Below are 22,903 nucleotides of genomic sequence, written 5' to 3' on the forward strand. Positions count from 1 at the left end.
AGGACGCACAGGAAGGTTTTTAATCTGTTCCAGGATGTCAGATAGCATTCTATAATTTCATATCCCCCACCCCAGCATGGGTTTATGTGGTACATAGCCACACTAGGAGACATAGTATCATGCTCTGAACTTCAAAAAGACTTCACTTTGATAGCTTCTTGAGGGATGTTTTGGGATGTCAGTTGTGATCTTAAATTTAGGAAATGATTTCCTCTGTCTTACTTTAGAGCAGTACAATAACCTCTCCTTGCAAGCAAGAGTTGTATTTTGAGGGGTAGAGACACAGAGAAAGAATTAAATCGTTACTCCAATACAGCAGGTATGTGGGGAGGCGTAACCTGAATTTAGCTCTGTTGTCACAAAATCTTATTAGAGGGAATAATGGAAAAGTGAATAAAGCTTTATAAAAACAAGAAGTGCTTCCTAAGGAAGTCTAAGAAGCAAGTGGAATCCTAAATTCGAACTGTCTTTCCTTTTATCCAGTACAGCAAAACATAGCCATGTTTTAACTCCTATCACTCCTAAAATCCAACAAAATACACAATTTAGGTAAAAAAGTGATGAAAACAGTAGGCTTTGTTTGATCACTAAGAATATTTTTGCCCGCTGCTGGTGGCTTATGTCTATAATCCTAGCTACTCAGAAGGCTAAGATGTGAGGATCTCAGTTCAAAGCCAACCTGGGCAAGTAAGTCCATGAGAGTTTTATCTCCAATTACCCACCAGAAAACCTGAAGTGGAGCAGTGGGTCCGAGGGGTAGAGCACTAGCCTTGAGTGAAAGAACTCAGGGACAGCACCCAGGCTCTGAGTTCAAGCCCCACAAGTGACCAAAAAAAAAAAAAGATGAATTTTTTTTTTTTTATGGAACCATCTCACAAAATTTACTAGAGTTAAATAGCAGGTTGTTGGCTTTATGGATTAAAGGTTTGTATATGCTGAACTGATCAGTCCACAGGAGTGGTTTTTTTCTTTTAAATAAGTTGTCCCATGCTACTGTTTAGGTCTTAGGGCAATGGAAAAGTGTAGCCATTTTTTTTTCATGGTACTCCCTTGATCTGTTGAAAACACTCCACTTTCTAGAAGTTGTACTATCAGATTTAAAGAAAACAAAAAACAGAAACATAATAACCTTTGGTCAGTTTTACATTGATATTTGTATTTTTCTCTCAGTCTGCGAATAAGTATTTTCTTCACTTCTTGTTTGTGGGTGACCTCTGGCTTTACAGGTAGAGTGATGATTATTGGTCTGTCTGGCCATGGCCATCTACTACTTTGTAGTTTTAAGTCTAGTGCCGCCACTGGTGAATACAGTACTAAAGATTATTCTCATCTTTAGTGCTTAGAGGAGGAAGATCTGTTTGAGTTTGAGGAATCAGTAGCATAGAGTCTAATAATTCAGATTTGCCATTCAGTTTGAGTTTTTGTAAAATTTTTCAGTATAGCCAGTGTAGCTTGCTTTTCTTTGTTTGACTTCTGGTTCTACTAAGCCTTTCTTGGTTTAGCTCTGGCATTTAAAAAAATGATTGATTTTAATTTTTTTTTTTTGCTTTTGTGTTAGTCCTGGGGCTTGAACTCACAGCCTGGGCATTGTCCCTGAGATTTTCTGCTAGCACTCTACCACTTGATCCACAGCTCTGCTGCTGGATTTTGGTGGTTAAACAATCCTCAGATCTCAGCCTTCTGAGTAGCTAGTACTGCAGGTATGAGCTCAGAGCTCACTTTAATTATCTTTAGGTAGTTGTTCAAAGAGGTTTCAATTCCACATGTCAGATTTTGAGTAACAATGCATCTTAGTCAATGTCAACCCTTTCATCATTCTCCCCTCTCTCTCTCAATCCCACCTATGCTTTCCAGGTACTGGGTTTCATTTTCACATATGTGCATTGAGTATTAAGGCTGTAGTCACCCACCATTCCTCTCTCCACTCAATAGATGCTTATTAAAATGCATAGCTAGACCCGTGTTTATTTTTTCCTTTTTTTTTTTTTTAGAAAATCAACTCTACTGGTAAGTAATTTACATGTCATAGTTTTTCCCTTTAAGAGTAGGCAGTTCACTGTTTTTAGATTGATAGTGTTGCAAACCCATTAATCCCTGTTTCCACCCTAGTCACTCCTTCCCTCTACCCTAATAAGCCCTACTTTCTGTCTCTATAGCTTGGCCTATTAAGAACACCTGGTGTGGTTCAGCACCTGTGGCTCACACCTGTAATCCTAGCTACTCAGGAGGCAGAGATCTGAGGGTCATGGTTCAAAGCCAACCAGGGCAGGGAAGTCCAAGACTCTTATCTCCAATAAACTACTCAAAGAAAGCTGGGAAGTGGCTCAAGTGGTAGAGCACTAGCCTTGAGCATAACGAGGCTCAGGGGTAGCACCCAGGCCCTGAGTTCAGGCCCTGGGGCTAGCAAAAAAAAAAAAAAAAAAAAAAAAAAAAGAACATCTCATGTAAATAGGATGATATAATAATATATGATGGTTGATGGTTCTTTCAGCTGGTACGTGATTTCAAGAGTTATCTATATTGTAGTACATACCGGCATATCATTTATTTTCCTTGCCAAATGGAATTCCACTGGATGAGCAGGACACATTTAATTTATCCTTTCATTGGGGTTATTTCTAATTTTCAGCTATTATAAAAAATGGCTGCCATGAACTTTATATAGAAATTATTGGTAACAAGACATTTTTATTTCTCTTTGGCATATGAGTTGGAATGGAATGGTTGAATCAATGTGATAGATAATTCTGTTTAACCATTTAAGGAACTACAGTTTTCTGTCATGGCTAGCTGCACAATTTACCTTTTCTCCTGCAGTGTGTGAAGATTCCAGTTGCTTCAGTTCTTTGTGTAACTTTTGCTATTGTCTTTGGTGGTTGTTGTGCTTCTGATGTTGGCTTGCTTTCCCCCCATTTCTAATGACACAAAAGCATCTTTCCAGGTTCTCATTGGTCATTTTTCTTCTTTGGAAAAAAAAATGTAAGGGGCTTTCTCTCATTTTAATTGTAATTTGACTTCCTATTCTTGGATTTAAAATTTTTTATTTTATTTTATTTTTTTGCCAGTCATGGGGCTTAGGACTCAAGCACTGCCCTTGGCTTCTTTTAGCTCAAGGCTAGCACTTTACTTCTTGAGCCACAATGCCTCTTCCTGCTTCTTCTGTTTATGTGGTGCTGAGGAATTGAACCCAGGGCTTCATGCATGTTAGGCAATCACTCTACCACTAAGCCACACTCCTAGCCCCTTATCTCTCCTAAAATATTTTTTGTCTAGCATCTTTGTCTAGAACCTTCAGTCCATTGTTAAATAGAAGTAGCCAGAGTAAACATTGTGTCTTATGTTTGATCTCAGGGAGAAAGCCATGAACTTCACCATTAAATGTGATGGTACTTTTGGAGTTTTCATGGATATCCTTTGTCAAAAAGTTTCCTGTTATTCCTAGTTTGTGAGTGTCTTTTCCATGAGAGTGTTGGATTTTACCAAAGCCTTTTTCTTTCTCTGTGAAATGATAATTGAAGGGTTAAAGCCAACCTTGCATTCCTGCAATGCATTCCAGTTGGCCTTAGAGCGTCATTCTTTATAGATGATGCTAAATTAGATTTCCTAGTACTTTATTGAGAATGAGTTCCATTATTTCTAAGCACAGGCTAAATAGGTATGCCCCCAGTTGGGGTAGTTCCAGTATCTTCTGACCTCATGCATAAGGAGACTTGAGAGTTCTAATTTCTTTGTTGCCTACTATACAGGACATGGTTGACTGAACACACAAGGTATGTTTGTTAAATAAGTTAATAAATTAACAGTATTCTCAATGAACAATTTTTTGTTTTTTGTTTTTGGCCAGTCCTGGGGCTTGGACTCAGGGCCTGAGCACTGTCCCTGGCTTCTTCTTGCTCAAGGCTAGCACTCTGCCACTTGAGCCCCGGCGCCCCTTCCGGCCATTTTCTGTATATGTGGTGCTGGGGAATCGAACCCAGGGCCTCATGTATATGAGGCAAGCACTCTTGCCACTAGGCCATATCCCCAGCCCTCAATGAACAATTTGACAACATTAAGCCAGTGCTTATTACATGAATGAAAGATATGTATTATTAGTTACTTTTCTTTAAACTTCAGAAGTTGCATTACTCTGGCTCCATTGTATGAAGGGTGGTGTCTGAGTCGAGTTACTTTCTTTTCATCATTGACAACTCCACCTCACAATGGGCCTCATACTTGTTCTTGGTTATTTTGCCGTAGCTCTTGAGTTGAAAGGTCAGATATTGCCACTGACCCCATTGTTAGGAAACATGGGAATGAGTGAATTTAGGATCACCCTTGATTGCAACAGAATGTATACCCTAATGCATTTTTAGGTTTCCAGGTTATGTTGAGATCTCTGTCTTTATCCATTCCTTGCCAACTAGGCATAGGAAGAAGTTATGAAGATAAAAGTAGTTTGTTCTCTTTAATGAACAAAAATTGTAGTCAAACAGTATGAATTGGTTTGGGGATAAAACTAAGCTTTACTTTTAGATCCCTTGTCCTACTTCATAATTAAAGCCCCAAAATGAATGTATCTTCCATTCCACACAATTTTAATTCACATATATACATATATGTGAATAAACATGATATATATATATACATATATATATAGACATACTTACAGCTCTGTACTTGGAATTTTTCATGTAGTAGGGCTTGAAAAAAAAAGTCCATCTTGACCTTTTCAATTCCACAACAAACAATATTGTAGTATGCGAATATATAAACATTTCTTTCCAAAGAACTCTATTTTTATATTTTACACTTGTGTTTTTATATCATTTCTTGGTTATATTTTGCATGTTTGTACCATGACAAATGGTGCTAAAATGAACACTCATATCTAAAACATCTTGAACTACATGTACCAGTAAAACTCTACCAGTGCTTTATTTTGATAGACTTTGTCAAGTTATTCCCATTGAGGCTACCTTACAGTGACTATCCACTGTGTGAAAATTGTTGCTTTTTGTATTCTGTTTAACAGGCTGCCTATCACGATCTCTCTTGGGCCATATGGTACTGTAGGAGAAACAGAAATCATTCTGAGTGAGACAGCCCTGCAGGCACATTGCTTAACAAGTGGAACACTAGCAAGAATTTGGTTCCTACTTGGTTTCTTGCCTCGGTGGCATTGTGTGGTAAAGACAGCACAGCTGAGCCCACTGCCCACAATGTGTGTACAAACAGTTCTTTTTTAGAATCTTTGTAAATCTTTGTGTAGAAACTGGACTCTCATTTGGATTATGAATGAAGTAGGTCATTTATAACTCATTTTTCTCTTAAATGTCCATTGGGTTATTTTTATGGTTTCCTATAGATTTGTATGTGATGATGATTAAGCTTATGTACTTACTTGACTGGCTTGTAAATGTTTTTCCCTTTTTATCTTGCCCTAAAAGCTTGTTGATAGTATTTTTCACATAACAACTTAAATTTTTATGGTGTGAAATGGATTAATCTTTTTCTTTCTTACAAATTAGCTATTTAAAAATGTTTTCCTCTACTGTTTTTCTTATATTTGAATAGTTTTTCAAATATTTGAATATTTGGTCTCTATAATATATTCTGGCTCAGGATGAAAAAATAGGTATTACAAAATTTTAAACTATCTACATGGCAGAAAAAAAAAACACCCAATAACCACAAAAACAAGCCCCACAGTTAACAAACTGAAAAGGGAAGTAATAACTGAAAGATACATTTGCATTACATATGGAATATGGTTATTAATATTCATAATGTAGTAAAACCTTTTAAAAGTCAGTAAAAGTAAACATCAGTGGAAAAGCAAGTAAGGAATCTGAATAGGCGTTTTTTAAAAATATGCAGTGGCTACAGTTGTACACTCATGATTGGTCAGGAATGAACTTGGTTGAAATCAACATTTTCATCTGCACATCATCCACTCAGGGTATCTATAGTTCTAGTATCCTCATTTTAAAGATGAGGAAAATTGAAACCTTGAGTTAAGTAACTTGACTGTGTTGCTTGATCAAGGAGGAAACTTGAGTGACCAATTAGTATATGACAATTTAAGTGACGAATTAAAAAAAAGATGCCATTGACCACCTATGAATTTAACCAAGATTAAAAGGAATGCTTCCCAAGGGACCACCACTGTCTTGTGGTGATTTTTACTGCAGCATGCTGTCAAGAGGGCAATTTGGCAATATATGTTTTGAACAAAACAGAACAAAACCGTTCCAAGGTGCATTATACTCACACCTTGCATAACACGTCTAGAAATCTAGTGTAAAGAAAATAATTGGGCATGGGAATGTGGCTTAGTGGTAGAGTGCTTGCCTAGCACACATGTGGCCTTGGGTTTGATTCCTCAGTACCACATACAGAGAAAAAGCTAGAAGTCATGCTGTGGCCCAAGTGCTAGCTTTGAGTCAAAGGAGCTTAGGGACAGTGCTCAGGCCCTGAATTCAAGCCCCAGGACTGGCAAAAAAAAAAAAAAAAAAAAAAAGGAAAGGAAAAATGAAAAGAATTACTCAGAGTGTTTGTTAAAGCCAGAAACTGGTAGAGTCATGTAATAGAATCATCTATTTAAAGACATTAAAAAAAACCTTAGGAAAGAGATTTTTTTTTGTGTGATCAGTAACATTAGCATGTGAAAAAATAGGTTTTAATGTAACACAATTGCATTTTGACAGCCATGGCTTTTTCTTGCTTTGGACTTGATTGAAGCTTAAGCTCCCTATTTAATATCTACCAGGACCTAAACTGGAATTACAGCCATGAACAATCCTAAAATTTTGATGGCTTTTCTCCAGCTACATGGGCTCTGAGTTTTAAGTTCAACGGCTGGTTCTCTACCACTGTTTTTTTCCCTCTTGTAAATACATTAAGCTGGTGGCTGGCTCACGCCTGTAATCCTAAAGTCTCCAGGAGGCTGAGACCTAAGGATCATGGCTCAAAGACAGCGTGGGCAAGAAAGTCCATGAGACTCTCATCTCCAATTAACCACCAAAAAGCTGGAAGTGGAGGTGTGTCTCAAGTGGTAGAGCACCAGCCTTGAAAAAAGTTGAGAGACAGTGCTCACACTCTGAGTTTCAGACCCAGTGTTTGGCATTGAAAACAAACAAAAACAATTCCATGGGTTCTGACGTAGCTATCTTGCTTAAGGTTGAATTTGCTTCCTAGTATGCTTGATAATAATGAAAAGTGTTACTGTAATTTTTTTTTTAATGGTATGACTGGTTCTGGGGCTTGAACTCAGGGCCTGGGCACTGTCTCATCTTTTTCACTCAAGGCTAGTGCTCTACCACAGCCACAGCTCCACTTCCAGCTTTGTGGTGATCATTTGGAGATGAGAACCTCATGGACTTTCCTACCTGGGCTGGTTTTGAACCATGATCCTCAGATCCCAGCCTTCTAAGTAGCTAGGATGACAGGAATGAGCCCTGGTACCTGGCTGTCACTGGCCTTCTCTTTCGGTCTGTAGTTCATGCAGTCTGGTCAACAGGTAACATCACCAGTATTTCCAACCTAGTATTTTCAACCAGTATTTTCACCAGTATTTTCTCTTCACCAGTCTGAAAACATAAAAGTCAGTAAGCAAGTCAGACCGCACCCTTTTGCCTACTCACTGCAGTAGGAAAGGCAGTAAACCTGCATTGTTGTTCCTATAGGAACGATGAAGCTCCTGGAACTCCAAAAGTACAAAGATTCAGACATGTTTTCCTAAGTGATTTTAATGTTACAGGCTAACTCTTGGCTCTGTTCTTGGTAAGAAAGATGAATATTTGCTGAAGACTCAACTGATGAAAAAGTGATATAAGGCAAAAATAGTCTGAAGAAAATAAATACTTCTTGTTTCCTCTCCCATCCCCCATCTGAAAGAAGGGAACAAAAAACCCAAAATACCATAGTAATCCAGAAGGGAATGACCAAATAACATTGCTTACCAAAAGGCTGGCTTCACCATTATCATTTATATTTATAAATGGCCCCTCCATTTATTTCCATTTCAGGGGACTGGGTATTTTTATTTTTGTAAATCTTCTGGCAAGTCTAATACAGTGCAGCCCTTCACATTAAGGAAATTTGGGTTGCCAGGGGGAGAGTGAAGTGCTGTTTTTCTGAAGAATATCCTGGAAAGCTGTGCTGGTATGTGCTTGGCTGGTAGATCCCAGCAAACCAGCTTGTTTTACGAGGGGATATAAAGACAGAGAGAAAGCGAGAGAGAGCGAAAGAGAGCGAGAGAGCGAGAGAGAGAGAGAGAGAGAGGCCCTTTCTTCATCCAGCAGCTCTTAAACCAAAATTATTATGTGTAAGATATTATACTGAACTGGAGGGAATGCTCAAAATCCTACACAGAGCCTGTTTCAGAATTCCAAACCTGGGAGGCCTGGGGTACTTGAGATACACTGAAATGAGAGTGGAAGAGAACAGGACAGTGTAAGAGAATTGGGGACAAAAACTGGGAGGCAGAAAGTTACCAAATGGCAGCAGGAAAGAGAGTTGAGGATAAGTGAAAACTCAGACAGCGAGAACCACAGAAGATGGATTCTCATCACATCAGAGAAGCGGTGACAGTACTGTTCTGTTTCACGGGGGACCGTATTCATGGCACACACATACTGTAAATGCTTGGTATCTGTGAGTTTCTGGTTCCACGGAAACTTACGAAGAAGGCAAATCACTGAGTGGTTGGGATGTATACCGGTTGTTTGACTCATTTTCCCATAACACCATCCAGCACTGCCTTTTAACAAATCAAAAAATTTTCATTTGATCGCTTATATTGCACACCCTTTCTGGCTTGGAAAGATGGTCATATACTGTACCTTTCTTTTAGGAGCACCATCTGCATTCTGGGAAGCAGATTTTGATCAGATTAAAGGCAGGGGAACACTCAGCAGACCACACGATGATTTAGAAGCAACTAACTCCGTGCCTCTCCACAACAACTAAATTTCAAATTATGTGCATAGGAATTTGAAACCTTGGGTTTGGGAATTTCTTTTCATTTTTGATTTTACTTTTAGTGCTACTAGACTTTGAATTCAGGGAGTCATGCTTGCTAAGCAGTTGCTTACCACTTCAGTACATCTCTAGTCTTTTTTGCTTGAAGTCATTTTTCAGATAAGGTTGCATTTTTTCTTCTTCTTCTTTTTTTGATCAGTCGTGGGGCTTGAATTCTGGACCTGGACACTGTCCCTGAGCTCTTCAGCTCAAGGCTAGTGCTCTACCATTTGAGCCACAGTGTCACTACCAGTTTTCTAGTGGTTAATTGGAGGTAAGACTCTCACCCAGAATTTTCAGCCCTGCCTGGCTTGGAACCTCGACCCTCAGATCTCAGTCTCTTGAGTAGCTGGGATAACAGGCGTGAGCCACCGGTGCCCAGCACATAGTTGTTGGTATTTTTTGGTGTTGTTGTTGTTTTCCTTTTTTAAAATTAATTAAATTTTGTTGACAAGGTGTTGTGCAAAAGGGGTACAGTTATGCAGTGAGTACATTTCTTGTGATATCTTACACCCTCGTTTTTCTTTCCCTTCCCTAGATCAGGTAGGCATATATACAATACCCAGTGTACCAAAATCATATACAGTAACCACATAGTGTACGCCAAAGGAAATTCACCTAGAACTTTAAATGTAACATTAACAATAGAATCCTTCTGTGTCCTTCTCTTGGAGTTCTTTTTGCTTCTCCTTGCCTTATAAGATCATAGGTACATAGCTGTTGAGCTATTGTGATCCACTGATAGGTCTATTCTAGACCTTTTTATGTTCAGTAGTTGTTTGGTTTTACATACATAATGTAAGGTCGCTGACCCAAACCTGTGGAAATACCATTTGAAAAGAAGTTTTTTGTTTTGCCGACCTGGTCTCTGCTATCCCCCACCCACCCTAACAGTCATATATCAAGAAGACCATGCCCCTTTGTTCTCTGTGTTCTAGGCTTGTCTTGCTCAACATTATTTGTTCAAGTGCTGACCATTTCCCTGTGAATACCAATATTTTATCATTTATAATTGCTATGTAGTATTCCATTGTGTATAGGTACCACAGTTTTTGGATCCATTCATCTGTAGTGGGGCATCTGTTGTGAATTGTGCAGTGATAAACATGGATGTGCAGATGTCTTTATGATATCCTGAGACCTGTTGTTCAGGATAGATGCCTAGGAGTGGTATGGCTGGGTCATAGGGTAGGTCTATGCTGAGCTTTTTGAGGAACCCCCATACTGTTCTCCAAAGTGGTTGTACTAATTTGCACTCCCACCCACAGTGGAGAAGGGTTCCTCTTTCCCCACATCCCCTCCAGCATTTGTTGTTGGCTGAGTTCAGAGTATAGGCCATTCTAACTGGAGTGAGGTGGTATCTCAGGGTCGTTTTTATTTGCATTTCCTTTACTGCCAGGGATGTTGAACATTTCCTCATGTTTCTTTGCCATTTTTATCTCTTCTCATGTGAAGTCTCTCTTTAGCTCCTTTGCCCATTTCATAATTGGTTTACTGGGTTTGGAGGGGCTTAGTTTTTTGAGTTCTCTGTAGATGACGGATATTAGGCCTCTGTCTGTTGCTGTGCTGGTGAAGATCCTTTCCCACGTGGTTGGCTGTCTTTCTAGTTTGGTGGCTATGTCTTTAGAGCACATAGTTTTTTGTTTTGTTTTGCTTTTGCTTGACTGGTTCTTAGACTGTGGTCCTCCTGCCTGTACCTCCTGTGTAGCTGGGATGCCAGGCACATACTACCATGCCCAGCTTTGTGTATTGAGGTGGGTGGATGCTCACTATTTTTTTTGGGGGGGGGGGGGCTGAGCTGGCCTCAAAGTGAGCAGCTGAGATTACAGGTGTGCATCAGCCTGATGGATGTGATTGATTGATTTTATTTTTACTTTTTGACCACACTCAGTCAAAACTATGTGTAGTAAATCTACAGGTAAGGCAGGCTTACTGTATAGGTGTCACAGGAAAAGATGTGAAGGCAAGACTAAGAGGTACACTAGAGGAATCACAGCAAGGAATCCAAGCCTGGTCCTGTGAGGTGACTGGAAAAACAGGAGTAGGATATCATGGAAACATGTGCCTGCAACTCTGACCTCTTGCTGTGCCCCGAGTTCAAGTCTGCAACTGCTTGCTTGACAGGTTTACCTGAAGACTGCATGCTTATCTCAGAGATGATGTTACCTAAACAGAAAGATGACGTCCTTGCATTTCACTATAGGATTCTACCTACTACCATGCTAAAGTAGCTAAAGTATACAAGTTCTCTGTTTCCCCTCTACACTGATCTACCCATATGTTCTGTTCATTTTCCCTCCAAAATCTATCTCCAGAGCATTCTCTTCTGCCTAGCCATACTGCCACCAGCCAAGTCCAGCCCGTCTCTTGCCTGGACAGCTGCAGTACATTCTAGCTAGTGTCCTGTTTGTAGTCATACTCTCCTGCAATTGATTTTCTGCTCAACAGCTAAAGTAATTTTTAAAAACATAAATCATGTCACTCTCTGACTAAAAAAACAAAAAACAAAAAACAAACAAACCCCACCCTTCCTTTCTCCTGAAGGCACTTCGAATGAAATCCAGATTTCACAGCTTGGCCCATGAGGCTCCTTAAGATCCTACTACTTGGTCCTGGCCCCCTCTGTGTGGCCTCATCTCCCTCTGCTTTGCTCCCGGTCCCCTGTCTGGTGTGACAGCCTTTACCCTATTTAGTTTTCAGTCCTCTCTTCATGTTTCAGCCTTCCCCCATAGGCCTCTGCAGTCCTGGCGTCCATTGGAGGTCTCCTTCCACCGGTTCTGAATGTGCATCAGCTCCCACATTGTCCCTCCTAGAGTCCTTCCCTGCCCATCACTCTAGAAGAGAATATCCAGGCCCATTCACGGCTCCCATTCCCTCACGCACTTACCACTCAAATGCTCTTGTTGGTGTTTATTTGGTCATTGCCTCTCTTGGCTCTAATATAGTCTCCCCACAAGGAATACTAATTATCTTGTTCACCAACAGGTCTACACATTCCTAGCCATGTGCCTGACCTAAAAAGTTATTGGTGAATAAATGAATAACTATTTGGCCAGGTCATCTATTAGTAAAGCATTAGGAATTGAGTAGGTGAGGGAGCCTGCAATCAATGCAATGGATGGGGTTAAAACCATTCTTGAGCACTTCTCTCCCAGCTCTAAGGAGCAGCCTTCCATTTCCACACACTGATGGTTCAGCTCCCCACACATAGTCTCCTGGTCTCACAGTGTGCAAGTGAAGCTGTGACTCTTTTTGCCTCCCTGCCATCACCCCCAGTCACTTCCCAGCATGCTTAGGGTGTATTTGTGATTCGCTCGGGATTCCAAAAATTGTGTGAAAAGTAATGGCAGCCAAGCATTGGCTCAAACCATGGTTATATTTGCGTTCTCTCTCTCTCTCTCTCTCTCTCTCTCTCTCTCTGTGTGTGTGTGTGTGTGTGTGTGTGTGTGTGTGTGTGTATGCATATGCTGATACCAGGACTTAAACTGAGGCCTTCACACTCTCACTTGGCTTTTTCACTCAAGACTGGCCTTTTATCACTGAGCCACAACTTTACTTCCTCCTGACCGTTTTTGTTTTCCCTACTGACCTTCTTACTTTCAGCCTCAGAGCCTTCCCCAGCATGTCAATCTCTTCTCAACGTGTTTAAACACTTTTTTTTTTCCTTTTTCTTCCAATTGTGTTTAAAGAGATTTATTAGTAGTCTTTGCCTATGTAACACAGGCTGAAAGTTCTGCTGCCCTGTTGCTTCAGGTTCTCTTGGCACTGCCTTAGGTTCCTCTCCACTTCCTTCTTGTGCTGCTTCTCCAGATTGCTGGATCCCATGTCCTTTTTTTTTTTTTTTTCCTGGATCTATTTCCTTATTTTGGCAAAGCACACAGGCAGCAACTTGAGAAAGGCTCCTGGGGCATATATTTTTTGAGCCCTTGTATTAGAAAGTGCCTTTCCCCTGGCTTCATGCTTGGCTGGGTCATAAGGTAGCCAAACAAACTTGCTGTAATAAGCACAAACACTTGCCATCACTTACAATTAATCATGATTACTGTTTTCCCTTTATGTAGAAAGACTTGTATGGGTTTTTTTTTCTTCTTTTGAGCAAATAGTGGTGTTTTTTTTCAATTCATTTCAAAAGACTTTCTTGGACGATTGTCACACAAGATCTCAACTTTGACCTGGCTTGTTGCAATGGCCTCAAAAACATCTTATGAAAGTTTAAAAGTTTTATGGGTAAGTAGACTAATTTAAAAAATATGTTTACTGTGATAATAATGTGCTGAGATTTTTTAAAAAGATTCACTTTTTAAGGTCTGTGTTGGACCGTTGTAATTTTCCCTGTACTTGTGCGTTTTATTTTAAGGGTACAGTGTCTTTTCAGGGTGCAGGTTCTCATGGAATTTGGGGGTGTTTCAAATTGAGGAGGGTGACAGTTTACAAAAGCTGAGCGCAACCGTGAGAATTACCCTGTGTGCTTAATCAAAATACTTCTGGGTTCCATATTTTTTTCTTAAATTTATTTCTTTATTGTCAAAATGACGTACAGAGTGGGTTCCATATTTTAGACCAATACAATCAAAAGCTTTTGAAGAAAGGTCTCATAATTTTGACAAGCATTCCAAAAAGATTCTTCAAATGAGTCACATTTATGGAAAATGAATATCTAGGTTCTAAGCGGTATTTGAAAGGTGACTTTTAATGAAAATTTCTCATCATTAACCGCACAGTGCATCACTTTCTTTACTTGTGGTAAAAGTTACATTCCAGAGACTTTCATGTACTTGACTGAACACTCTTTTGAATTTTGTCTTTGCTATGTACTGTTTCTGCACAGATCTCATTTTTGTTTTGTTTTTGTTGCCAGTCCTGGGGCTTGAACTCAGGGCCTGAGCACTGTTCCTTGGCTTCTTTTTGCTCAAGGCTAGCACTCAGCAACTTGAACCATAGTGCCCCTTCTGGCCTTTTCTATATAGGGGGTGCTAAGGAATCGAACCCAGGGCTTCATGTATATGAGAGGAGCACTTTACCACTAGGCCATATTCCCAGCCCCCACAGATCTCATTTTCAAGTCACGTTTTGAGAAAGAATCTCATGGCCAGAAAACTTTTTGTTGTTGGAAACATTTTGTCACTATTATGAGCGGACAGATGATTCCTTTTTGAACTAAATGTGCCTCAAATGTGCCGCAATCAAAGGTAAAGAAGTAATCAGAAGGCCTTGCCTAATGAAAGGCCAGAGTCTCATTTGTTGCCTTTTCAAGAAGACTCTGAACCCGGTCTGAGGCTGCTTCCTGCAAATTTCTTCAGGCAGGAACCCATGTCAGAGAGCAGGGTACAGGATGAAAACAGGTGCCTGCTAGTGAGTGGGAGAAACCATAAGAAAGATCTGACTATAATACATTTTCCCCAAAGGAAGCTAAGCCCTTTTCCTTTTCAGAAATGTAGGCAGCATTGTCTGACCCTTCCCCACCCCCCCCCCCGAAAGGAAGCAGTCATTTATTTAAAAATCCATTTCTTATGTTCCTGTTTTGCATAATGTTGGGCTTTCTAATATTTGCCTTTTATTTTCGTCATTCAGGACTCTTTCAGTTTTGTGCCTATTTACAGTACAGTGCTGAATGTGAAGTAAATTCCATTCAGTCTTAATTGGGATGTCTTAAAAGCTTTTTCTTTTTTCTGAAGAGTTTTTCAGCCCACTTGTAGAAAGCCCCTGGTTCCTGTGGAAAGTGTTTTGGGGGTGTGCTGAACACTCTGGGCCTCTCTTCCAGTGTAAGATGTTCTGACAACGGCTGGGTAGCTGCTGGGGGACCAGGGGCAGCCTTTCTGAAACCTCCAGGGTTGCTTACCAATGCCATCAGTTTGAGGGACACTGTGTTTTTCAAAATATCTTCTGCATCTATGAGATGAACTCGTGCTGACCAACCAGCCATGTTTATGGAAGAGCGGGTGAGGATGGAAAGTTGGAATGAAGCAGAACAAGTTAACTGAGCCCATGCCGTGGGTTCCTGTTAGCCCAATGTAGCCTTGCTTTGCTTTCCTAAGGCTTTTAAAGGCAGGATTGTATACATATGTGCATGACCAGTGTTCTGTTGCTTGGAAAGTATTTGACTGCCAGCTTTTTTTTTTTAAGCAAACATGAAAAGGAGTAAAATCAAACAGGAGATTTTAAGAAGAATTTAGAACTGTACGCTTTTTGGAAAACTGAATCCTTTCAGTCATCCAACCACAGAATGTCAGAACACATGTATACCTCATTTTCCAAATAAGAACATTTTAGTTTTTAAAGTCATTTCAAGTGTACATAGCAGACTTTCTTTAAAGAACCTTTCTGTTCCCCTCTTTTGAGTGAGATTGAGGTAGCAGTTAGGTTGAAAGCCATGTGGCATTGTGTTCTACCTTCAACAAACTAATAATAACTTTACAGATAGTAAACATCTCTAGTAGTCTGGTATGGTGGCTTAAATAGTAAAATAATAATAATAATTTTCTCATAATTTGGAGAAAACTAAGATGAAGGTATCAGCAGAGTGGTTTCTGCTAAGAGCCTTTGTGGTTGGCCTGGAGATAGCGACCCTCTTTCTGTGTCATCTTCGGCATACCTGTCTATACTTCCTCTTCCTTTTTTTTTTTTTTTAAACTCTGAGCCTGAGCACTGTAAAGTGCTCTACCACCCTAAATACTCTACCACCTGAACCACTACTCCACTTTTGGCTTTTTGGGTGCTTAGTTGGAGGTAGAGTCTCATAGACTTTTCTGCCTTGGGCTGGCTTTGAACCATGATCTTTAGATCTCAGCCTCCTCAGTAGCTAGGATTATAGGCATGAGCCACCAGCATCTGGTACACATTTCTTTTTCTTAAAAAGGCACCCATCATATTTGATAGTCTCATTTTGTCCTAGTTACCTTTTTAAAGGCCTAGTACCTAAATATTGTCCTACTCTGATGTCTTGGGAACTTGAGCATCACCTTAGGAAATTAGGGGAGGACCCAAGTTAGCTTGTAGCAGTGTCTTTAAAGCCAATGTACTAACCACAATCCATTAGCAATGTTTCATAAACACATAGGATCCATTATCTTCTTTCTGGTTTCTTTAATTTCACCTCTTCACATATCCCAGCCTCTTCCACACTGATTCTCACAAGTGTCATATATTCAGTAAATGTATATTAAGCAAAAAGATGCACTGGAGGTGATTTTCGGTGATGGAAATGCACCACTGTCACCTGCAATGAATGCTCCTTAGGAAGCAAAGCATAGAATGCAAAGGCTACATAGCATAAAATTAGACAATGTTCTCTGTGGACATCATGCTTTGACCATAATTGTGTATGAGATTATGACCCCTGTCCTGTGATTAGAGCACCAAATTGATTGAGTGATGCTGGAAGGAAACCAGAAGTGCGCATCGAGCTCCCAATCCAGTGTGGTCAGTACTACCTGCCTGGTTTTGTCATCCTTGAGGTCCCTGAATACAAAGTACTCTAGAGACAATGAGCTCCCACTTGTCACCATGTATAGCTCTTTCCTTTTTCTCTAACATTTTTTACTCTGTATGCCTTCATTGTCTTAAGTGTATTTGATATTCAGCAGGGTGACATGTGTCTTCACAGAGTTGATAAAATAAGAAAGACACTGAATAGGAATGTTAGCAAAAGGCAATGTTCAAACACCTGTCAGAGGGAAGCCAGAAAAAAAATACTCCTGACAGAAAACGCAGTAGCCCCAGTGGAACCGGCTGGCCATCCATAAATGATTCCTGTAATTTAACTACTACCATCCACTACTACTTATTTAATTTTTTATTTCTATTTATTTTGTTGGTTATGGCGCTTGAACTCAGTACTTGGGCACTGTCACACGCGCGCGCACACACACACACACACACACAAAAAGCAGTTATTCCTAAGTCTTTCGTAATTTCAGAAATAATTGGACCAAGAATTTTCTACAAGTAAGTTAGACCTTGAGATTGCTGAAATTCAAATGATTCCCCAAAGCCTCATTCTGGATTCTGGTGCTCTGATTTGGTTCCACATTACTGCTGAGGTGGGCATGGGTGAGAACATGCAGAAATTCTTAGTGGCTACTCTGACACTTGAGTTTTTAAGGCATTGCAGATTATAATATGCTGAGCACTCAGTCTAAGGAAGGTTAAGAGTCACAGAACACAAGTGAGAGCACTTCACTTGCATCCAGGACCTTATATCAGAATCCACAAGGCCTACAAATGAAGTTGTGTTACAGATGGCAAAAAAGGAATTACTGCTGCTTTTGCAGTGCCAGTCCAATCTGATTATTGCTAGATACTTTGTTCTTAGGGACAGAGAGAAAAAAAAGCACAGGTTCCTGTTAACAAGAGAAGTATGCAGCATAAACTGCTTTTTAAGGATTTCTTAGCTAGTCTCATGGATAATAGTCCTTGTAATCAAGAGCCGTTTCAGACTTCCTCACATACATTGAACTTAAAAATGATCTAAAGTGTCTGGGCTTGATGGAATCAAGAAATAGAACTTTTATTTTCTTTAGATTTTTACATTAGGCATATTTGAAAACCAGAGTAAAATACAACCTCCTATGTTTAGCTTTTGTAGCAACACAACTTAGAAAGTGCAGGCTTTTCAAAAAACCAAAAGCAGCCAACATCTCCCTAACTGAATAGAGAGGATTTCCTAACCAGATTTTGCAGCACGATTCACTAAATGTTATAATAACCATGTACACAGATGCTTTCTTTTCGAGTAAAATACTTCTTTGGGTGTTTTGTTTTGCTTTTTTACTTATTACTTTTTGTGTGTGTGTGAAGCCACAAGCATAAAATAAATTCAGTGACTTTTCAGCTGGTGGGAAATAGAGCCAACTTTCATTCTTGTGGGTGATGTCAATCTCTTGTTGGTTTGCTTTTTCGATGCAGGCCATTTCTGGTTTGCTCCTTCTATCCAGAGCATTTCTGCTACAGGGCAATGGTAATTTCCTGTGCTGGTTTGGTGCAAGCAGTTCCCAGCTATTATTATCTTAAGATTGGTGGAAAGGACAGTTATCTATCTCGAGTGGATATATAGGAGTCTATTTTTTAGGGTGTGTTTTTGTTTTTCTTCATTTCTGGATACTTCTAGAAACCAATGGAGAAATATTTTCAGAGAAATTTCATTGCCCCAGTTGTTCCAGATCATGAATAACCCATTCTCAATTTTTATTCCCTACAAACCTTTTATCAGTGTCTTTTCTACTGATTGCATTTATAATCTCTTTTAACCTTAGCTGTGACCCATTATGTGGGTAAAGAAGAGACTCTGAAAGGTTTCTGACTTGCCTGAAGTTAACAGCTAGGAAATGAGTGATCTGACTATTAAATTCAAATCTTTTTGGCCCTGGAAGGAAGCTCATGTTTTTTTTTTTTTCTTTGCTTACTCACAGATCTGTGTTTATTCTAAAAGTGACTATTTCTTATTTTTTAAGCATCATATTGCAGTGCTAAATCGCTAAACAATTTAATCAAAACAGACTATTTCCCATCCTCCCTGGAAGCTTGCGAGTAGAATTGTATGTCAGCCATCTCTCCATTCCTATTGGCCCCTCTGAGGAGACTGATCTAATATGGGATAATCAATCCTCAGTTGAAGGATGAGATTAGGGAGATGGTGTGTTGTGTTGAGATTGGAGCAAAAATGTGTTGCTGGTCTTCAAGAATGATTTATATTCATGGAATTATGTTATATCATACAGGTGTCGGCTATTTGCCACCACAACACCAATTACCACACCAAGGAGTTCTACTTATAATCCTTCCAGTTTCTCAGGTATTTAGTGACTTGAAAACCTAAGCATTGTACTTGATTAAGTTACAATAATGTTGTAATCAAAGAATTTAATTACAAATCAAAAACACACTTTTATGGGTTTCTGTGCAGCATCCTAGTTTCCTAAGAGATTCAAATTATGTGGCAGTGCCTCAAAACAACAATAACCAAAAAAAATGAAAAAAAGTAATTTGGTTATAATTGCAATGTGGTTAGATAATTTGCCTTTTCTACTTTACCATGAAACTAAATTGCTCATCTTAGAGACAGGAAAAGAAGACGCTGAGCTACTGAATAGGAGTATGTAGAGAAAAATGCAACTGTCATTGGAGTGGGTGTAGAGTTGCTCTTGAAGAAAAATTCATGTTCTTCACTCATCACTGTGGGGAGATGATTTCACATGAAAATTCTTCCAGCTGTTTTTTTCAATTCTTCCCCTTTGATGAAGTGTCTTTAATTCCATCACAAGCAGCAATTAAGTATTTGCTCACCTGAAAGAATGTGTCAGCCAAGGCTGTGGCCCTTCTTAAGAGTTTTAATCATCCTTCCTGCTGGCATGATAGTTCTCCAAATTCATACGTTAGGGTTTGTTATATTATCTTTCAAAATATTTGGAACTCAACAGGAAGGCACTGTTGGAAACAGTTTCCTCTGCGCGAAAAATCTCAAGGCCTGCTAAAATAAATCATACCCTAGTTAGGGTGGGCCCTGTGAATTATTTACCACACATCTATCCATGACTTAGATATTCACCTTACAAATGCTAACAAGGACCTTTTGTGGCATAAGTACAGAATGGAGCCATCACTGAATAAAAACCAATTTGGTCTCTAGTGATATGGGTGATTTTGGTGTGGTTTTTTTCCTTCATAAACTGCTAATCAGATTTCTCCTACTTACTTAATCATAAACACAATTAAAATTGTTTTTCTCGCTTCTGGGGGAAATCAGTGGATTGCCACTAACTACTTTTGAAGCTCAGTTACAGGCTTTTTCCTTCGTCATTCTAATGCACATGTAGGATTCCTTCAATGTTGAAAATCTTAACAAAATGATTTGAAGAGTGAGTTATGGAATAATGAATTGTGGCTGGTTGGACAGGATCTAGATCAGATTCTGAAACTCTCTGTTGTGTTGTTGTATTATCCCCCGCAAGTCCTGCAGGTAAGACTCCCCCCCACACCTTGAATGCTTGTTTAATACAATGCCATTTTAGAAAGAAACCAAAATAGAATCATGTAAATGGGACATCTTCACTGACTAAATTGGAGAGAAGACCACTAGATCATGTCACCACTAACGTCATCGTTAGTATAAAATTATTTTAATAACCTAGTAGGATTGTTTTTCTTCCTCGAGAATTCAGTGAACAAAGTCAGGAATGTAACTTCTCAGTGGTTTCTTGCTTACTTTGAATAGAGTTATTTCCACCTGGTAAGCAATGTGAAGAAATTGGCTATGACTGTAAAGTCCTTGAACAACATCATTCCCAATTTTAACTCATAATTTAGAGGTAATTTTGTGCCACGCCTGTCATAGAACACCCAGATATAGAGCCACCAGCACCTAATGCCTTCATCACATGTGATAATAAGACCACCTTGAGATTATTTCCCCTAGCCTAGTGCCATTCTCCTTCATTGGCTTTAAGTCCCCTAAGGCAGAGACCCCCACCTGTGTTTGCTCGCCATCATATTCCATATCATAGTCAGTTTATAAATTGTGTCTAAATGCTTCCATCCCATGGCAAATACACTGTTGTCCTTGGCATACGTGTCCTTCCTCCACTTCCCTGGTTTGTCTAAAACTAGACTCCTTGGAAGAAACCACTTCCTGGTAATGTGCTTTAATGGTGGTTCTGAAATCCTTTAATTCTATACCACAGACAAAGTTCACACTTACTTTACAAACTCTCCGTGCTGTTCTCTCTCTCTCTTTCTCTTCTCTCTATGTGTGTGTGTGTGTGTGTGTGTGTGTGTGTGTGTGTGTGTGTGTGTGTGTGTGTGTGTGTCTGTGGTGGGGCTTGAACTCAGGACCCAAGTGCTATCCTTGAGGATTTTTGCTCAAGGCTAGCACTCTGCTGCTTTGAGCCAGTTTCACTTGCAGTTTTCTAGTGGTTAATTGGAAGTAAGAATCTCATGGACTTTCCTGCCTGGCCTCACTTTGAGTCTTAGATCTCAGCCTCCTGAGTAGCTAGGATTACAGGTGTGAGCCAGTTTTTCAATCATCATCAGAGTCATGGTCATCCTCATTTGAAGTACATGCGGTCTTGCCCAATGTTCCTGTACATGTCTGTCACTGTCATTGCCTTGATCACTTCCTGAGATTCCATAGGAGAGATCCCGACTCTCTTTCTCCACTCTACATTTGGCCATTTCTCAGTAGAATTTGGGATCCACATGGAGTGGCTAGTTTGGCATCCCAGCTTTTCTTTTTGCATCTTCAATCTTTCTACCCCAATGCGTGCCTTCTCTTCTACCTATAAACATGCCTGACTGTTCTTCACACTTGGTGAATTGAAAACAAAAAGCAAACAAAATCTTTTCTCGTACTTGATCAGACTCAATGCCAAAACAAAGGTCAAGGTTCCTTATTGCGCAAAGCTCCCTTGCTTCTAATGTAATTGTTTCTCTTAAGGTTACCCCTGGCCCTCCACAGCTGCATTTATTTGGAAGACTGCACCAAACTCAACTCCAACTTGTTGCGAATGTGTCAGTAATGGACTTCTGACTGTCTGTTGGACATCTTCCCTCGAATGTCCTGCCAACACCTGAAGTTCATGGTGTCTAAATACAAGTTTTAAGTCTTTTTCCCAAGTCTTCTTTTCTCGACATCCTACCACACCCAGTGGAGGACCGGGCCATGGAGTCCTCTGTGACTTCAGGCAATTCCTCCAACGTGTCTCCTTCCTCTGCAGTGTCCCTTGGAACCATCCATCATTTTCAGTCCTTTTCCACTGCTCCTCTCCAACTCCAGATGCCTGGGTTGTTCCAGTTACCTCTTTGCTGAATTACAGGATGTAAATCTGGTGCTTGGGGACTCCACATGACTAGTTGACATAAATTCTCTTCTGAGCTCTGTCTCCCAGCATCCTGCTTTCCATATACCTGCAGATTTCATCTCTGTATAGAGGAGAGGGGCCATGGTGCTATATGTGTCTGCCGTCTCTTCATAGATACCAGCTGTGGGGACTTCTTGTAGCTACCAGGAGACTGTTGGCTATATACACAAGTTGCCTACATATCATCTAATCACATTAGCTGTAAGGTAGATTCTCTGGACTTCCATCCTCCACTAGTCTTTTGACTTGAAGATCCTGACCAAGATTTAATGATCTTAATAATTTAAATATTTCTGTTCCAGTTTTCTTAATCTTTTCAGAAGCAGAAGTTAGCACTTAAAAATTGTGTTATTTGGAAGTGGCACTGTGGCTCAAGTGGTAGAGCAATAGCTCTGAGCTATTGAGCTTAGAGACAGAGAACTCTGGGCACCCAGGCCCAGAGTTCAAGCCCCAGAGCTGACCAAAAAAAATATGTTATTTCACTGGATCTTATTTCACAATTTCCTTGTAAGATCTTCTAGTTTCTCTGCTAAAGAGTGGCTCACCTGTGCATGTTCAGCATAAACAAGAAGGATCATTATCCCAACAGATGAGGAGATGAGGTGAAGTTCTCTTCACCATGGGGAGTTTTTTCTTTTTCTTTTTCTTTTTGTAATACACACCCTCCACAATCCCAGATTCTAGTATGCCTGGCATACAAAGGTAGCGAGGTAGATTGGTTAAGGTTCGTCCCTGTCTTAAGTTTTTCCCTTTAACACACTTCTTGCTATTTCTCATCACTGTAGAGACAACCCTGTGCTTATACAAATAACAGTGATTATTCAGAACTTCAAATGCTTTTGTTTTCCTTGAAATGCATTTTCCATTTGCAAAGGGGCCATTTTCCTCCTCAGTCAGAATTTCTTTAATCCCCAAACATAAGTGACTTTATTTAAGCTGCTAAGTATCCTGTAGCAAGTTGAGGGCCTGTTGTTCACTGTTGTCAGTGAATGAGGATGTCACACAGCTGCACAAACATGTTCCTACTGCAGCCTTTTGGCTAAAAGTTT

The 22,903-nt window shown here is 39.9% G+C and overlaps 1 protein-coding gene and 1 long non-coding RNA gene across 5 annotated transcripts in view; both read left to right on the top strand.

The window, feature by feature from the left end:
- Phactr2 (phosphatase and actin regulator 2) overlaps positions 1-22,903 on the top strand; it is a 218,509-nt gene that overhangs the window by 115,568 nt on the left and 80,038 nt on the right. The gene's annotated exons all lie outside the window — the stretch shown is intronic.
- LOC125357361 lies at positions 759-22,505 on the top strand. The gene is made up of 2 exons (XR_007212132.1): positions 759-823; positions 22,311-22,505. It is a non-coding gene; the product is annotated as an uncharacterized LOC125357361 (long non-coding RNA).

Source organism: Perognathus longimembris, chromosome 9 (assembly GCF_023159225.1).
Source record: "Perognathus longimembris pacificus isolate PPM17 chromosome 9, ASM2315922v1, whole genome shotgun sequence".
Taxonomy (NCBI): Eukaryota; Metazoa; Chordata; class Mammalia; order Rodentia; family Heteromyidae; genus Perognathus; species Perognathus longimembris.